The following is a 15,482-nucleotide window of genomic DNA, read 5'->3' on the forward strand; positions in this document are numbered from 1 at the left end:
CTGGTCCGATCTCCTCGCTGTATACCCTAAGTCCGTATTCGTACACATCAACAATAATATTGTAACGATCGCGACAATAATGTTACCAATATTATTCTAAACATTTCTTCGGTTTCATACGACCCAAGACTCTCCGTCCGGGCGCTATCGCTCCACGCGTACAAAACGGCAAAGCTATGTGAATTTCCACACGCGCGCACACACGCTCGACCCGCACACACACACACGCACACACACACACACACACACACTCATACGCACTCTGCCGCCGTCGTGTCGTCGCCGACGTAGCTGCCGCCGCCGCCGCCGTTCATTCTCCGGTCGACCACTGTCGGTGCTCGTTTGTGTTCACGATACCTTAGTCAGCGGTTTCCGACACGATCAATTTCCAACGACGACGAGTAACTTACCCAATCACAGTAAGTATGTTTATGTAAAATATACCTTAATTCAATATATTATTATACATCGTAAATTCGTATACGTGCGAGTCGATCGTATTAGTAGATCTCTATAGGTTTATAGGTACTCTGATATTATTGATGATGATTGATGATTGCGTTTCGAGGTAGGTTTGAATAATGTTGTTTTTGGGAATCGTATTGATTTGTTATTTTTTACTTTCGTAACTTTTTACTTCGTCAGCAAGCACTTATCCAGTTTAGATCGTTGAATACGATTTTGAATTTGGATTTCAGTACGTTATAATAATTTATAATACATTATAATTATAGTACCGACAGTTAAATTAAATAGTGCTGTCATATTACATGACGAAACTTGCGAAATCTTTTAAGTTTCCCGCAGAAATGCAGTATGTTTTCCAGGTCACAGTTTTCGGTTCAAAGTTAAATCGGCCTTGTGTCGTCTTACACGTTTTCCGTTTTGGATTAAAAATCAATCCTAATGGAGCCATTTACGTAATAGCCTTACTGAACATTATGTTAATTTTACTAGTTTCTTTGTATTTTCTAATCGAGTATTGTATAATACAACCGTGTGTTAATAATCGTTTAAAGTAAATAGTTTAAAACAATTACCGATCGTAAGTGACCGGTTAGTGTAATAGATACTAGAGTATAATATAGAAAGGACTTATGCTGTTGCGAACAAGTAATGTTACTTTCAGTTTAAATATTTTAATCACCGATTATACAGATACCTATAGGCTATAATTATACTTATCAGATACAATAATATTAGATATATATGTATATTTATAATATATTTTGACTCTTGAGTGATATATTTATTTCCATATGATTATAGGTTGATATGTTTATATTCGATCGTTAAAGTTCTTCACTTCGATGACGTTTTTATTGCAGTTCATTCGTAGATATATATAATATATATTTTAAATTTTCTTAACTTCCTTATGATTTAGCTATTTAGCTGTGTTTTTTTTTGATTACCATCAATGTTACCTATTTAATTCCATGAATTCTGGAATTTATGCTCTATTGAACAGAGAATTTAATTTTTAGATTTTATTGATCCGTGTAGTAATACATTTTTCTCAGAGCAAAATATGTTTAAGGAAATTAAACAATTTTTAACTGTAAGGACTAAGGAATAATTAATTTAACAAATAAAACTAGATTCATAGATTTATTATAAAAATAGTTCAATTCATAACTCCATTAATTAGAATATAGATGAATACATTCATTTAAACGTACGTATTCAGTTATTTAAGTCTATACCTAATATACTTTTAAAGATAAAAATACATTACATACATACAAGTATTTACAAGGAAATGTCTTCCAAAAAGTCCAAATATTCATTCATGTAAGGTAATTTCAAACATCAGACACATATTGTATGCATACTACAGTTGCATATTAGTTAAGTAGGTACTTAAATAAAAATCATAAAAATATGTTGATATTCCTATTCGTTCGTTATTCTTTAAACGTTGATTCGCTTAATAATTTCATGTACACCATGAATGTACCTAAGTCGATTTATTATATTATTAAAATGTTAGTTTACTATTGGCACTTGACATTACAGTATAGAGTATTGTCTGTTATTGTATCCGCACATCATGCAGATGATGAGCGTTTTTTTTCAAAATTAGGTATTACACAATTTTAAAACAATAATAAGCCGGCTGCTTTATATATAATTAAAACACAGAGCAAATACTTAATATGAAGAAAATAAGAAGAAAAAAGATTGAAATAAATTGTATATTTTTCTATATAGCACCATAATTTAAAAAATATTTTATTTCTGAATATCCTATAATAATAATTCTATTAAAATTTTAGTAGTGTTATTGATAGTAAATTTATGATTGTTTTTTTAAATTTACTATTCAACACTTTTGAACGTAAAATCGAATATATAAAAAAAAGAAATAATACTTATATAATGTATTGTAATCTATAAGACTACATTTTTTTTATCGATGAGTGTAAGAATAAGAGTATAACAAACATATATACGAAATAAAAACAGTTATAAAGCACCGAGTTTTATGTATCTCAGTCTAGAGAAATAGACATACAATAGTAAAATAGAAATAATGAATATAATGTTACGATATTTTATTTTCGCTAGTTCATATTGCTTACAGGTTTGTTTTTATGGCCCGTACAACGTATGTTGCAAACATTGTCCCCGATATTTTTACAACTAGTCGATAAAACACACTGCGAATCTTATAGCTGAAGTCACTGCAGTTTATTATATAATATATACGTAGGCACTTTTTAATGTGCATTGGGTCACACAAAAGAAATGCTTATTTTACACGTTCAGGTGACCTCCACGGCAATTAGAGGTGTACTATACATAAATATTATTTACGCATAGTTATACAAATTTATTTATATATATATATAATTATAGGTGCATTTTTTATATTGGATGTCTTGCATAACACCCGTATAAGGTTATCTGAAAACAAAATGGTATAGGTTTTTGGACATAAAATAAAAAAACACAACGTGAGGGTGTCACCTTATCACCTTGTTCCACATATTTTTTTCGGGTAGAACAACGACGATACACGACAGTAATCGGATAAGAAACTCGAAAAGACGTGCTGCGTGTTTTTCCATGATACGTATATATGACGCTACAACACACAGATGGATGGTAACAGAATAATATTAAATAAAAACAAACTGGTAACAAGTGTCGGGTAACGAGCGGTACTAATTGGTACGAAACAACATATAACTATAATATAATACTATCATTATGACATTATACGTATTGTATTTGTACATAATACTATACATACACGAACGCTGGACGAGTATTGTACGAACGATGTTTTCTGCTGTATAATATAATAATATATTATATTATGCTGTGTGACTAATATAACATTATGTTAGGTATTACATATAGCGTGTATTGTACAACACGCGGACGGTTATACGGAAACGCACGTTGAACTTTTGTCTTACCGACGACACAAACAATTTGACACACGCGGTTCGAGTTTTCACGGTGCAATGCACCTATATATAGCTATATGATATATCAGTATATGACACACGGGGGACTCGGGCCACACGTGTGTAGGTGTCGTCGAAATGTTACCCGTTATAGGTACCTACTCCCGAAACGCATTCTAGTTCGGCGAGAACACACGACCGTCAACCTCTATATCATACCAAATAGGTAACATATATTGCACTGTTATCATAATGTAGGCACAGCCCGCCGGTATAACAATAAAAGTATACAAATCGGTTGTAAACGTTACATAATATGCATAGTGACACACACGCCCGAATTTATAGTAATCGTATTAATCATGTGCGTACCATGTACTGTAATATTATGGCATCAGCCTTTTACCCGATTGATTCGATACGGTTTTAAACGGACGGTTCAATATGGACACTACAATTAATAATAGTAATAATATTAAAAAAAAACTTTTTGAAATTGATAAAATTACACAATATTATTATACTAATTTATGGTGAGTTGGATAATCGCGGCGACTCACGAGAATACGTCAAGTTTTATAGACGAGTCACGAGTATATTATATATATTATTATATTATCATATTATATATACGTATAATACTTATTCGAAAACGCAGTATTGTGTTTGTCCACACAACGCGTTTCTTTCGTGCAGGTAAATATCGCTAGTAGGTATACCTAAAATGCTTTCAGTGGTATTTTCTCACTAGAACCAAATAATTATGATAATGATAATAAACAGTTCTCCGCCTGTGTTTTTTTTTATATAAATTCTGCGTTTGATATTTTAAAATTCATATACATTTTATTTATTTAATACCGTGTTTGGTGCATTTTAACGTTTTATTACCTACATATTTTCTAAACGTCAAAGGTATGTGCTTACCTTACTTTCTGAAAACAATAATTAATTTTTTTATATGTACCTGCCATTCTGGTTGTTCGGTGATGCGTAGTTTTTTTGTTACTGCGGACTAAAAGGCTTTCTCGTTGAACGAAGATTGCTCGTCGATTGGTCTTAATTATAATTAATTATATTATATTTGATGGAAATGATGGATTGTTGTAATTATAATGTATGAATAGCACCCTGCACTAATTGTTACAAACGTCAAAGTTGATTCAATTACATTACACTTTATGGCAGCATATACATATTTATAATTAATATATATTATAATGTAGCCATAATTTAATTTAGGCATAATATGCTTATTTTTTTTTAACTAGTAATAATATTATTTTAGGTATATACGAATTATTTCGAATTCCACTTCTGCTTTTTTTTGTTCATATAGTATATTTTATTTTTAGTATAATAATATTATACTAAAAATAAAATATATACCTACTGATAATAAAATACAATTTAGTTGGAAGTATTTGGTTTTAAAACCTTCATGAAATCTTGTTCAGCGTGTAATCCACGATGTAAATCCACGCTATTATTCTGAGTTTAACAATCGAATCACGCGCACGCGTTTTGACATTTCAACATTCGTCTAAAACGTTTCATTGGAAACTTTCGTAAACGTTCTGCAGCGTTATTTTTCACAGAGTGGTCGACTTCGCGACGAATCGAGGTGTCAAGATAAAAAAAAATACTATTATAGGATTAATAATATTTGCAAGAGACGCAGACGCGCAGTATTTTTGGGAATCGTCCAAAATACAATAACCTCACGACAACCGCCGTAGTAGGAGTTAAAAGAAAAAAGGTCGTCAACCCCACAAAAAAAGAACACATCCATATCAAATATTATTATATATACACTTTCCATTGAAACAACGGCAGCAGTCCTTGTCTGGCAATAAGCCCGAATGCACTGTAAATAACAATAATCGTCCAGACACAATATTTAAAGATGCAGCGTACATTAAGTGGTTTTTTGTTTGATATCGTGTAATAGATAACAGTAATAACTATAATAAAAATAACTTAATATAATATATAACGTAGGTATAGGGTTGTTTGTCAATGGCTGAGCACTCGATAACGGTTTAATCGTATGTGTATTTACGAATACTTTTAATGTACCTATTATAGTATGTAGATTTATACTATATATTGTATATGATTGTAAATGTAAAGCCGGATTCATGGGTTCGTCGTGTATCGTATCGTGTCGATCAAATCGTATTGTGATTGGACATTACTTTTTTGGTATCATGTAATCACCAAGTTGCAACTGAGTATACCAATGATTCGCTATTGTTCAACTTTTAAACTAATATGATTACCAGTTGTGACCATAATAACCACGCCATTGACATACAACGTAGCTGTGGCTCCGCCACGTCCGATGTTTGTATAAATATCATAAATCGTGGGGAAAAAATACTTGTGGTCACTGATCAATGTCGTTGGACATTTTTTATTTATTATTTATTTCATAAGATAATCCAAAGCTGTTGCTAATAATAATAAGACGTTTTAATTGATAAAGATTTATAAGAGTTTTAAAGACTATAATGATATGGTATATCGATAAAACTACGATAACGGCTATAATCGAAACTATAATAGCACTTTCGGTGTAAAAATTCAATTAATATTTTACGTCTCTTTTTGTTGGTTTTGTATTTTAATTTATAGTCTGATGTTGTATAGGTATTTGTATATAGTAATATAATATCCTTATTGTTTGTAAAGAAATATCACACAAATACATAATTCACACTTGAAAAAACAAGTGCCGTCGTGAGTTCTTATATAGTGTGATAGACCATAGACATATAGGTACAACATGTTATAACCACAAAGCCATAACTTTAAAATAATAATACCATGTAAATAATTCTAAATTTTGATGCACCAGCAAATAGACGATAAATATTATGTTTAAATTTGTTTACCTATACATAATCTATGTCACCAGTATTTACATTACTATTACCTTCTAAAAGTTGTAGAACACTTTCGATCAACATTTTCTGTTTTTCAATAATAAGTACTTTTAGGTCCGGACCAAAAAAAATCAAAATATTCAAAATGCAATAATGAAATAAAAATTTGTTTTTTTGTGTGATTATTATTTTTTGAAAAAAAAAAAAATATAGTTTGGTGGTAACATATTTTATGCTGTTAATAATTCTTTATTTTATTACATAATATAATAATATAATATAATACTATAATAGGTAAATATAATGTTGTGTTATCTGATTATTTTAAATGCTTTAAGATGTTTATCATTGGGCTTATAATTATAAATCGACAATTCCAAATAGTTAATATAATATGCTTTAACTTAATTTTTAGATATAACTAACTACATTTTGATTATTTAAAGCTGCTCGTTATTTTGAGATTTCATCTAATATTTAAAATGAAACTTTCAACATTATTTTCAGTTTAAGGTTGGTTAAGAAGTTGTTAAATTCTTTTAAATTAACTTTTAATTTAATTTTTAGTGTGATTTTTCTCATCATTGTATTATATTATAGTAGTGTAGGTATTACTTAATTAAATCAATATAATCCAATTAATGTTTCTTCACTTTATGCAGGTCAAAAAGCTTTTGTGGTTCACTTACTGACTAGCACACTAAATTGTAACCCACCAACATAATATTACTATACAATTATTACTACGACAATATTATAACATTCTTGATGTACCTATACGAGTTCTTAAGTCTTAACACATAAATTATATAATTATTGTTCGAGTGTTGAATTATACCTACTTAGAAAAGTAACGAGTAACACTTGATAAATAACATTCATTGTAAAAGTCCTTACGATGTTAATACTGAGACAACAATTATGTGTGTTTTTATAGAACGCATAAATATATTATTTTACTCTTTAATTAATTTTCTTTCTTATGTTTGAAATATCATTTGTTTATTTTCTTTACTCCGTGTGATTAAGGATAGTCTAATAGTTAGTACAATATGGTTTAATAATAATTTTAGAATATCTAGACACCATAATTTCTATTAAAATAATATTTGTTACTTAAATGTTATACTTAATTTTCATTCCGTTTGTGGTTATTAATAAATTATTGTCATTTGTTGTTATTTCAAATAAGTAAATAGTATCTCGACTTAATAATTATAACTAAACTGTAAAAGCTTAATTATGGATTTCCTATATTTTTTTCAACTACGCGTAAACCTTTGACACGTGTAAATGTGATATAGATGCCAAATATTGTTATATATTCTACGCATTAAAAAAAACGAGGGTCGTTGTACTCGGTATATTTTTAATAATAATTCATTTACTTGTTTACACGATCTGTAAAATGCAATAAATGTTTAATTTTTTTTCGGGGCAGGTTAAATACAATAGTTACAATTAATCAAGTGCTTGAATATTTATTGGGGTTTCAGATATAATAAATATTCACACAATGTTAACCTTAAATTTAATTAAAATGTAAACATTTCCAGTTACTTAATAATTCTGAAGCGCTTCGTACTTTTATATTACATTGAAAAGATTACTATCAGACGCTGGAAATTCAAAAATGTATTAATCATTTTTTAAATTAGAATTTGATTTAGAAAATAAAAAATCTGTATGACTGTACCTACCTTGATGCACACAAAATACATTCATATTATTATGATAACAGAAAAATTATATGAACAATATTTAAAAAAGCTCTGCGGACCATATTAAGGGTAGTTTTAACTATGTATACGATATTTAAATTCTTAATATAAAAAACATAATATAGGTAATAATCATAAAGTAAATCAATTCACTATCTTGCAGATATTAAGCAATACATTAAGTTATTATATAAGTCATTCGTCTTTTTAAAATCAATGTTTTTTGTGAATAAATGCAATTGGGGTACTTTCTACTTCTATTTTTTTGTAACAAGAATATAAGACAAATTTTGTGATTTTGTGAAATAAATAATTGTAAATATTTAAATATTCAAAACAAGAAATAACCTTATATCGATTTTGTATGGTTATATTACCTATCATGGACAACTATAATATAGCAGTGTCCATCCATCATCGTGCTTCTATTGTACGAATTCGTGTGTATTATATACAATTCACGTTTTAAACTATGAATCTTCGGAATGATCCATCAATGTCGACGGTTAGTGAGGCTGTGAAATGTATACGAAATGGTTAGGTTTATTAGACATACAACTGTTTATGATTTGTCTTTCATCACACCGAGTTTTAATGTAGATAATATATAATAAAGATACAAAATTAATTGTTATCATCATTTTTGTTATTACTTACATTTATTTGGCAAAGAACTTAGATTTTATGTTGAAGATAATTAATATATAATAAAATTTAAATATCAATAATTTATCTTAACAATTTAATACAAATTATTAGTTTTTATTAATCAATATTATAATACATTGTTTGTACAGTCGATTGCCATGTGTCAATTTCTTCATTTTTTTGGAATCATTCTTTGGAATTTCAACTATAATGTGTGATCTCTATCTGTTTTTTACATATCTACTATAATACTATAAGATGAGTCCATAGAGTAAAAATATTATTAACGCAATGATACTTTTCAATATTTGTGAAGTAAAAAGAATATTTATTTATTTATTTATTTATTCATAACCTATTTACATAATTACACAACTAATGTATGTAAGTAGAAAAATAAAATAATTTGCCTCCATACGCTTGAGTCGGAGACAATAGTTCCAAATAATTAATTATTATAATGTAATTACGTTCATGTATATATTGAAGAAAAAAAAAATTGTGTTTGGTATTAAATTATAACAAAGGATAATTAATATACACATATAATATCACAAGTAATTTTAAGAATTCAGAATTACGTTGAATCCTTATCCATATTGCTGGAGGCCTGGAGATAAATTATGCATAGCGATTGATGTTTAAACACATATGATATTTATTAATTATTTCACAATTTATTCTATGACAAATTGACAAGACAGATCTATTAACAAAATTAAGACTTTATACACTTACTACAAGTAGAATTACAGTTATTTGTAGATCTGTCAAAAATATATCTTATATTACCTAGGTATATTAATTTTTATCATGGATTTTTATTAATTCATTGCATTCAATACCTTTGTTTTTCGAGATAGAAGTAGATTTTGAGAGGAACCATTCATTGATATTTAATACGAACCTTAGTTTGATTTCCTTTGAAGGAATGTTTTGATTTTTCAAGTTCAGATATTAAAATAATAGTGTATCATTTGTAAAATAGATTATCAAACCTTCACATTCCATATTTAATATATCATTTATATGAACAATAGTAAAAAATTGCCCTAACACTAAGATAGTTCCTTGAGAGACACCAAGTTTAAGAATTTTATTCCCACTAAACAGGTATGTGATTAATTGATACTCGTTGGCAAAGATTTGTCAAAAAAACTTCTAACATTATTAGCTATTATCATATTATGTGTATAACAAGTTAACCATTTTTTAAGTACAAATTCCAATGTAACGACAATCACATTTTATTGCATTCTGATTTAAAATGAATTTTGTATCGTTAATATAAAATCCATCAACTCGTAAATGTTTTGGTGAATTCGTCTACGAGAGCTATTTGAATTTTAAGGAATGCATCTTTTATTTTGTATCTATTTTTAAAAATGGCATTTCGACATTTCACGTCTAAAAAATGGGACCAAAGATACGCTGTACGTTATCTGCAGACTGTACGTCTACATTAGTGAAATATAATATACAGTCCTAATTTCTCACTATTTTTGTTTCAATTACAAGTTCATTAATTTTATGATTTAATTATGTGTCAATGCTTAAGCGTGTATAAATGTTTCCCAATTAATTTTTTTATGGATAATATATTATAATTGGATAGTAGGTAGAAAATTTAAGTAAGAAATTCTCAAATTCATATTTTAATATATTAATTTTTATTACCCATATATTTGTTACCATAATTTATATAACCATAAACATTAAAAATAATGTCCATTCATTAATTATAATGATAAACGAAAATCATACAACTTATTTTATGGTTTACTATTCACGTTCCTTATTTTAAACTAAAACGTACCTGTAAAGTGTAAATATTATAAAGTATATCCAATTTACTTTGTAATTAACAATTGATATTATCAGTATTGCAATTTGTGTAACTTAAAATATGAGAATAACTACTAGCGGTTTACCCTGAGGTTTAAAAATGTACACCATTTTTTATAGAAATATTATTAATACTATTTTATAGTTATTGTTTTATTACATTTTTTTCTGACTTTCCCTTATGTGATTTTGAAATAAATAGCTTAAAACTAGTTAAAAGTATTAAATATTGGAACGTAATTATAATAAACGGCGAGTTAACAATAGTTCTGAAGAATAAGGAAATCCATTACATAAAATATAGCACATTTCATAGTGATATCAAAAAGGTGACACTGTGACAGCATAGTCGTGTAAAATAACTGGCTACAGAAAAAGCCAAATTGGCCATTTATAGTAATTTAAATTTAATTTTTAAAAAGTATATTAATTTTAAACATACTGCATGAGATATTGATTAAATGTACGTTTTGTAGTCCTTATAAGCACTTGCATTGTACGGCAACATAATTAACATGAGATAAATAATTATTATGCTATATAATAGTTGTGAATAGAGACGTTAACACGTTATTCAGATTAAATTTGTTGAACATTCATTTTTTTGATGATATATTTTATTTTTGGTATGAAGTATCTATATTATACATTTTATATAAAAAAAAAATGTTACATAGTTAACGTTTTAAGAATATTATATTATGCTGTATATTAACATGTTAAAATGCATCGTAAATATTGCTATTTAAAATTTTTTAAATAAATAAAAATACCTTTTTGTAATGTTATTCATAACGGTATAGCCCTCTATCCCAAGAGGAATTCTGTACCGGTGGGATTTGTATTTTTTTATTAAAATAAAAAAAAAAAATCGATTATATGAATTATTTATGATATATCTAAAAAAACAGAATACTTGAGAGGAAACTCATACATAATATGCACCTATATAATAATTATAATATTAATAATAACGATGGAAGTCAATAAGATTACAATAATATTGTAAAACCTATTCGTATCACGTGAAAAATGTTGGCGGTTTTGTTGTTTACGATACCTAGTAAAATTAGTATACATATTTTTATAATGCTCCTATTTTATAATATCTACCACTACTTTAATATAAGATTCGCAATACCTATGGCGTGTCTTGCAATATTGTGTGTTGTCTTTGTCACAGTAATTGATAAGATGATTAATTACATGTGTCGATAAGTATGTGAAATATTCTTAATGATTTATGGTATAAAATATATTGTATAGAATTTAAAATTTAAAAAACGGTAATCACAGTCATTACACCAATCGCCACGAATGTATTGGTTGGAAACGATTTCGCCTAGATGTTAATTAATTAATTAAATTATTTTTACTATTTTAGACGTAATCATGACATCACCCGCAGCTTCACCACAAAAGCCAGCCATCACCAACTCGACCGCGTCTCCAGTCCGTTTGCCGAGCGTACAGCCGACTCCCACACACAACTCGCAGCCCACCGCTGCACAGTCCGTCCAGGGAAAATGGCAGTGCGCTCTGAGGGACAACCCGGTGATCGCCAGCGGGACTATGGCTTGGACGAGAGTGTGGAGATTTTCCAAGCTCCTGCTGCAGACTGGATGTTAGAAAAATGCGACGACGGATTTTCACACTAAAACATTATTACTCTCTCTCTTTCACTCTCTACCTTTCTCTCTTTTTCCGCCGTGTCAGCAAAAAGACAACCTTTTTATTCTAGAATAAATTATATAGTCGTATATATTATATATGTACGCATAATTTTCACTATAGTTCGGAGTAGTTATTATCGACGTGTATGTATAATATATGACTAATAATATAAGACTACGATAATGACACATAATATAATATTATATATTATTATATGGACTTAGTGTGATGTACGTTAAGTTAAAGAGGTTAGTTTATCTTATAATATATTATTATATATTGTATGATCTACACCGTGGCGTATTGTATCGTGATCCCTACCCACATTGTCTCGTACCTATATGATAATATGTAGACTTAGTACAATAATGCCACAAATTTTATTTGTTAACTCTCGAATTAACGATTTTTACTATATAGTAAGTGTTATTATTTTTTTTTTTTAGAATTTCTTGATAATATCGATTATTGTAATATGGCGTTAACCAAAGTTAGTTGTTTTTAATTGTTAAGTATTATATTCAATCGAACGTCCGAAATTCAATTCATTGATTGTAAATGTGTAACTGTTGTAATGTGTAAATGTATTTATAATATGTACACAACTATTAAGAAACATCTGATCGTCTATATTTCTGGGTTAATCTTGTAATAATATAGTTTAAAACTAAAAAGCCTTTGCCAAGTAGAGAAAATAATTATTTTCTCTTTAAATCTAGCATTAATGTTTTGAATAAAGACTTGCTACGTATAGACGCGCTATACGTGTTGACAGCAAAATATATAAAGCATAGGAATATTCGAGATAAAATACATTTGTTTGAAAAAATGAAATAATATGAGTAAGGCCAAAGTATTTAATTGTTATAAATGAAATCAAAATGTACCAACAATTCCTATTTATTTCCAATAAATCTATCGAATCAACAATAGTACGACGAGTCGGTTAAATTATTGAACATTCTATAACCCATACGAAACGTAACAATCATAGATGAATACATTAATGTCTAGAATTCGGATGAATAAAAGAGTATGACTTAAATTGTCACAAGTAAAAATAACATTAACATTTGTGACATTTTGTTCGCCCCTTTGTAATCCCTACAACAGTACGTAATTTTATTGGATAATTAAACAACAATAATGATTATTATTATAGGCAATATTGTAATGACAGGGACGTACCATATAACTGTACTGTGCAATTACTAATCATAGATACTTATACCATAGAATATAGATATAAAATTGTAAAATTAGACTACTGTTTAAAGTTGTTGTGTGCTCCTATTGTAGCAATAAAATTAAAAATATGCAACCGTTACCCGTAATTGTTAGTGTACACGTTAAAAATTTTACTTCTTTTATAATATTATGCCGGGTTGCATAAACAATCATTAAACGTTTAATGGATCGATAGTGAGCTAAAGATCCCCTATACTGCTTTAGTGACCAGCGATTGGTTTATTAAAGTTTAGTGATTAATTTAATAGATTTTTTATGCAACCTGGGTTACTTATTAGCATAAAAAGATAAGTGTTTTCCGTAATTTGAAAGTTTGGATTTATTAGTTGTTTATCATATTATTATATTGTTATCAATTTAATTAATCATAATTCGTTATTTGAACTTACTAAATTATAAGACATTTTACTCATATTATTTTAAATAAGCACGTTGTTTAACTTCGATACGTAGTAGGGAATGTTGCGCATTGCAGGTACTCAATAATAAACCAATACTTTGATTTCGTTAGTAAATTCCCACATGCTTCTCCGTTAGTTTTAAAATTTGTTAATATTATATTCTTTATCTCGTGATAAATTATGTACAGACCAATACTGTTTACTACTATCGTCGTTTTAGACGAGCAAATTATAATTACAACCTTAACAATAATACCAAAAACGCGTACCAAATACCAAATTTGTTTATTACTACCTAATACTTGCCTCGATTTACGACTGTTGATTTGTATATCTCATAACTAACTTAAAGGAATAAGTAATTATTGTTATAATTATAAATTATAATATTTGCTAATATTGGTAATACATTTTTACGTTTTAATGTATACTAGTTTATGTGACGTTTTATATTTTTAAAAGACATTTTGTAGAGTGTTTCTTAAACATTGTTTATCATATGGATTGTTGTAAGTAAATTTTTACAATTTATTATTATTATAATTATTAAAATATATGAAAATCACAAATTTCTTTTCTATGTTTGTATACCTACTACCTTGATTTACACGAAATAATTTAGATAGATCATAGATACCTACATGGTTTATATTATATAATATTATGTTTTGTATAATGTATAATAATTGTATAATGGTGTGGCGCGATGATGTGTAGATATTTTCTAGTGAGAATACTAAGGTCGTTTTTAATTACCTAATCAATATTCAATAACAATTATACATCTATTGAACAATGTAGTAATTCAAAATACGTAGAACACATGTAAAAAATAAAACAAGTACTGTTCACAGCAATACAGTATATTAATAGTATACCAAATGCGTTAATTCATATTAATATAATAGAATAAACTATACCAGGTTACTGGTTAAGTTATATTTTATTTGATTAACATAATCAGTGCCGCAACTTGGTACATATTGGTGGGTGTGCGACCAATAAATAGGGCCCAAGTATAGAGGCGCAATTATAGTAGAGGGGAGGGGATTTAGCCCCCCCCCCTGACTACGATTCAGACCCCTCCAAAAAACATTTCTTATTTATTTAAATATAAGCTGCTTATAGATTATTTTAAATTAATAATTTTGTTAGGTGGGCTGCATATTGCTTGTTGTTTTTAGTTAAATACAATTATGTTATGCAGTTAATATAATATATATAATATGTATAGGTATACACTGCTATACTGCTTACAGATAGGTGAAGAGCATTGAACACATTGTACACTGTAGTAATAGTACACATATCGTGAGGACTAAGGAACAAAATGGTATGCAACCTCTTAAAACCATTTAATTTTTTTTTTGGTCTCTATTTAAATGCAATAAACCATCAGCCGTCACAACATAGCAAAATTAAGAAATTCGAAAATATGGTATTAGTGGTATAATTCAGCCCACTGCCATTCGAAATTATTATTTTTAATATTTTGTTATAAATATAGTTAGGACTTTGTTTTATATTATAATAATAATTATGATTCTAATGTATTCATTAGTTTCTATTTTTTGATTAAATAATAAGATAGTAAGATACCACTTTGTGAAACACCTTAAAAGAAAAAAGTTCCAAATA

General features: G+C 28.0%; 1 long non-coding RNA gene across 1 annotated transcript; it reads left to right on the forward strand.

Moving 5' to 3' along the window:
• The first annotated feature begins 261 nt into the window (after nt 1-261).
• On the forward strand, nt 262-14,719 carry LOC100573440. Its single transcript, XR_118991.4, has 2 exons — nt 262-419; nt 11,906-14,719. It is a non-coding gene; the product is annotated as an uncharacterized LOC100573440 (long non-coding RNA).
• The last annotated feature ends 763 nt before the right edge of the window (nt 14,720-15,482 follow it).

The sequence above is a fragment of the Acyrthosiphon pisum genome, chromosome A3, assembly GCF_005508785.2.
Source record: "Acyrthosiphon pisum isolate AL4f chromosome A3, pea_aphid_22Mar2018_4r6ur, whole genome shotgun sequence".
NCBI lineage: Eukaryota > Metazoa > Arthropoda > Insecta > Hemiptera > Aphididae > Acyrthosiphon > Acyrthosiphon pisum.